Source organism: Psammomys obesus, unplaced genomic scaffold (genome assembly GCF_907164565.1).
Source record: "Psammomys obesus unplaced genomic scaffold, mPsaObe1.curated_primary_1811, whole genome shotgun sequence".
NCBI lineage: Eukaryota > Metazoa > Chordata > Mammalia > Rodentia > Muridae > Psammomys > Psammomys obesus.
In genome coordinates this window covers 4,650,618-4,655,824 of record NW_026585690.1, presented here as the reverse complement: position 1 = coordinate 4,655,824, position 5,207 = coordinate 4,650,618, and the positions used below count along the sequence as shown (strand labels likewise).

The following is a 5,207-nucleotide window of genomic DNA, read 5'->3' as shown; positions in this document are numbered from 1 at the left end:
AAGAAAGAAAGAAAGAAAGAAAGAAAGAAAGAAAGAAAGAAAGAAAGGAAGGAAGGAAGAAAGAAAGGAAGGAAGGAAGGGAAGAAAAAGAATCAAAGCAAGAAAGAAGAAAGAACGAAAAGAAAGTGAAAAAGAGAAAAAAGAGAAAGGGGAAAACAAAAGTCCTCCTGGTTGGCCCAATATGCCTGGCTTTTCTCAGCTCGTTGATCTCTATGGAAACCACAGACAGCCCCCACTTCCACTCCCAACTGCATCCACCACAAAGACTCCCAAAGAGGGAGTATTATGGTCTGCAAGTCGCTGTAAGATTTTTAAGTTTTTCCAAATGCAGCTCTCCCTGTTTGTAAGGTCCTCTGGTGCAGTCTGGATGCTCGCAGGCAGATAGGCCTTGAGCTCCAGGATGAGGCTGCGTGCTGCCATAGCAACATCCTTGGGCATCTAGGTTTCAGGCTGCAACCGCTACGGCAGGGATCCAGGCCATCGGTCACCTGCTTACACTGGGTGTGGTGGCCTAGAACTACAGGTGGCCTGGCGAGGTTGTAGAGACTGTCCTGCTCCTCCAGCCAGAGTATAGGCGGCAGGTTGGCTTTCTAGAATGCCCTTCGAGAAGTACATCTGCCGCCCTCAGTCCAACAACCCAGAGAAGCGTGTCAGCCCAGAGGCAGGCGCAGCCACCAGGGCCTTGGTCACCACCGTCTCAGCCTCTGGACCCCTGCCCTTCTTCCAATTCCGGCCTCGTCTGGAGAAAGTGGACTGGAGGCGACTGGGCGCTATTGACGTGGACAAGGTGGTGGGAACCATGGATGTTCTGACGCTTCAGGAGAACATCACGAACATCACCTTCTGCAAGCTTGAGGATGAGAAGTGCCCATACTGCCAGTTGGGGGTGGACCCACTGCTGTTGAAACTCATCCGCATGGCACAGCTCACCATTGAGTACCTGATACACTCACAAGAGTTCCTCACCTCACAGCTGAGGGTGGTGGAGGAACGGTTGCACCTGAGCCTGAGTGGCTATGAGGAGAACAAACAGCTGCTCACCAAGCAGGCTGACGAGATCAGACAGCTCAAGCAGGAATGTAGGCACCGGAAAAAGATGCTGTCTGCCCAGCAGCTGATGATGGGCCAGGCCAAAGCCAGTCATTACGAGTGTCATCTTTGTGACAAAGCCTTTATGAACCAAGCTTTTCTACAGAGCCACATTCATCGCCGCCACCCTGCACATTCTTGTCTTGGGAGAAATGCAAAGGCACAGAATGAGAAGCTCCAGAAGGAGATTGACATGTTGAAGGAGCAGCTGCAGTTCACCAAGTCACAGTTGAAGTCTGCCCAGCAGACCCACATCTCTAAGGATGATGAAGTGCAAAAAACAAATGAGGAGGATCTTCAGAAGTTAGTTCGTAGATGGGAAGAGGAAGAAAAGCAGAAATTGGTGGAAGAAATGGAAAAAGTCAAGGAGAAGTTTATGAAGGAGTTCAAAGACTTGACTGCTAAGAACTCAGCTTTAGAATATCAATTGTTTGAAATCCGGAAATCCAGTTCGCAGGGCAGGCTCCACATGGGCACCTGGGGAGACTCCCCTGGGTTTAAGAACTAACTTCCGTACCCCCAGCATTTCCAAAATACGCTGCACCTACTTCAGTGCAAAAAAAGCCAGTGGTCAGATGGATTTCAAGGTCTCAAGGAAGAATCAGCGAGGAGCAGAGTCAGATCTTTCTCAGGCAAGCACAGCTGCTCTGAGGTCATGTGTGGGACAGCTGTCAGGTCCAGAAGACACTGCTTTGCAGCAGTCCTCCTCATTCTCTTACAATCTTTCCCCCTTCCTTCTCCATGTTGTGTGCTGAGTCCTGTGTGTGTGTATGTGTCTCTGTGTGTGTTAGTTAATTAAATGTCTCAGGGCTGAGAAATCTATAGGCACTTATTTTCTGAGCCACTCCCCACCACAAGGAAGTTTCTGATAAGAGGCTAGGAGGTTATCTTCCTTATCTATGAGTACAAAAATACCATTTAGAAGGCAGTTGGATACTTTGTCCATTAAGCAAAATAAGCCTTGAATCCCATCACAAAGTACTTGGCTTCCCCGTACATTCCTGCCACCATTACACTGTGATTGTATCCAAACTTAACATTTGTACACATAATAGATTCCCTCTCCCATGTGTATATGTAGCCTTACAGAAATCTACATTTTCAATTCCATGTTAGAGAAATACTTCTGTACGTTTTAAAATATGTTCAGAATCCTTTTATTGGCTAAGTGGGGATTTCCTGTGGATGCTGTTACTTAATCCTTCCTGTGTTGAAGGCTTATATATATGGGTGATGTTGTTCTCATTTATAGGCATAAGTAAAGGACTGTTCGCTTTAACAACAAAAAAATGATAAGAAAAACATTTAGAAGAAACACATTTGATTCTATCTTTCATAACATCTGAGTCATATCCCATTTAGTTTCCCAACTTTGGGCTAAGAGTTAGACTGAGTGAAATGTAAATATTAACAGGTTGAAATGATCTCAATTCCTTCGTAAAAAGCCAAAAGTATGAGAAGATTGGCTTTGGGGCTGATGAGAAAATTCAACCAAATCTGAATCCTGGAACCTGGGAACTTCCTCAAATTACTTTGTCATTTATCTCATTTAATTTTTCAAAATTCTTATTAACTGGATCTGTTTGCTTACATTTATAAAGCCTATGTTTTAGGGTAAAATCCTATATAGATGGATAAAATTAAATATACATGAAACTAACATTGCTCAGAAAGGTCATGATAACTCATAAAATATCAGTTCAGGCACTTAGTACTAGGATCCTTTTATCAATCTGTCTTCCTTCTTGTTCGTAGACTTAGAAATTATCTAGTAGAATCAGATCACTAATTCTAGTTTTTTATGATTTTACTGCCTTTGTTGAACTCTTTACTGTTCAGTTTTGTCCATCTTTACAACTTTTATGGATACTGTTGTACAGATCATTTCAAGTCTTGCTTCTTTTGATTAATATTAAAACACATCTACAAGTCTTTAGTGTGTGTGTATTTTATAACATCCGTTGCTATGCAGAATTCCATTTAGCAATGATATATTTACCTACTGCTGTTGTTTGCAGAAAGCATCTGATTCTTACCCATGCTAGTTCCTATCATCACATAATATTTTTGATAGTTTTTAAGGATATTCATACCTCTATGCTGCTATCAGAGGCAAAAAAAAAAAAAAACAGTATATGTTATTGGGCAATGACACACTATCTTTTCCTGCTATGCCTTTTTTTCTGTGATAAGATTTTTAGGGATTTGAATAGTTCTACAGGTTGACTTATTGGACTGAGTTTTCACACCCGATGTGAAAACATTTGGATCCCATAAGTATGCTTACCAAGAACTCTTACTTTAAAAGAAATTCTCAGGAATCAGGAGCAGACAATCTTATGGATGCATTTTTTTGCAAGCCATCAACAGAAACCAAAACTGAGTCCTGATACCTGACATTTTCCCAAGGGTATCAATATAGTTATTTAATGATTTTTATTCTTGTAAGATTATTATTTTTTTCTCACAGCAATTGGCTTATGTATTACCTGTAGATTACTTCATCTTTGACAATAGTAGTCTTACAAAACATTATAAAAGACTTTAAAAAGTACAACCTCTTTTCCAAGAATTAAACTATAACCAAACAAGAACAATAAGATATGACCAAAAGCTTCCTAGACCTTACCATGAAAGGTACCTTAGATGCAGCCAGCTTACCAACATAATGAAATGGTAACTAACAACTCAGTTGTGACGCTCATCAGCATATTAACATTACTAAAACATGAACTTTTCATTTTTATAAGTAGTATATATAAAACTTACAGCCTCTTATTCATTGACCAGCAAATACTGTTTATTTTATTCTTTCATCCAGACCATAACATATTGTTCCTGAACTACCTAGGTAGGAATACTAATGGGTTCTGTTATTATTATACTTGATAACCCAGATGTAAGACTTTGTTGGGATTAAATCTACTGTTCTGATGTTCTTATGTGCCATAGAAAGAATACTATTTTAAGACAGGGTCTGATTATGTAGCTTCCTTGGAAACTTCTGTATAGACCAGGCTGGCCTCAAACTCTCAGAAATCCACCTACTTCTGCTTCTGGAATTAAAGGATGTACCACCATGTCTAATGAAGAATGATTCTTTTAAGAACAAGCATATTTTACAGCCCCCGTGGGTGACGTTTGGGACAGTGAGATCACTCAGCAGATAAAGGCACTTGGTGACAAGCAACACTGACATCCTGAATTTAATCCCCAAGTCCCACATGGTAGGAGAGAAGAGTGACTACTGTCAATTGTCTTCTTGACCTTCCCACATGCTGCACATACACACACACACACACACACACACACACACACACACACACGAGAGAGAGAGAGAGAGAGAGAGAGAGAGGAAGAGAAAGAGAGAAAGTAAACACATAAAAGGAAAAAATACAAAATGTTCCAAAATATTCTAGAAATCAAATTCAAAATTGTGGTGGCCTTCAGCCATTGACCTAATAAACAAAGAAATCAGGGTGTAGTTAGACATTGGTATCCAAGTAGACTTGGTAATACTTCCTGTAATGAAGTTAGTGGGAAAGTATTACTTTAAAGTGCCATATAGGAAGTGGGATAGTTTCTGAACCTTCAGAAACACAAGTTTGGATTACTTTCCTAATCTAAGTAGAACAACCCAATAATTTGAAAATTTTGTTGGAATCAAAATATCTGAGGGAAAATAGTGTTATTTTTATTTATATACATGTCCTGATGATACCTGATAGGCTAGGGTCAAATGAAAAGGAAGGAGAACCTCCCCTATCAGTGGACTGGGGGAGGGACATGGGAGGAAAAGAGGGAGGAAAGGTGGGATTGGGAGGGGATGAGGGAGGAGGCTACAGCTAGGATACAAAGTGAATAAATTGTAATAAATAAAAAATAAATACATTTTTAAAAGGAAGAAAAAATTAAAAGCAGAGGAAAGATTTTTTAAAAGTTACTTATAGGAAAACAAGAAGTTCACTTGTTTTATGGAAACCAAAATATATACAGAAGGATATAGTACATGTTGAATAATCCAAAGAGATGGATTGATGGATAGATAGACAGAATAGATGGGTGATAGATGATAGATAGATAGATAGATAGATAGATAGATAGATAGATAGATAGAT

The 5,207-nt window shown here is 40.0% G+C and overlaps 1 pseudogene; it reads left to right on the top strand.

Moving 5' to 3' along the window:
- The first annotated feature begins 595 nt into the window (after positions 1 to 595).
- LOC129667775 (cilium assembly protein DZIP1-like) lies at positions 596 to 1,844 on the top strand (annotated as a pseudogene).
- Positions 1,845 to 5,207: the final 3,363 nt, after the last annotated feature.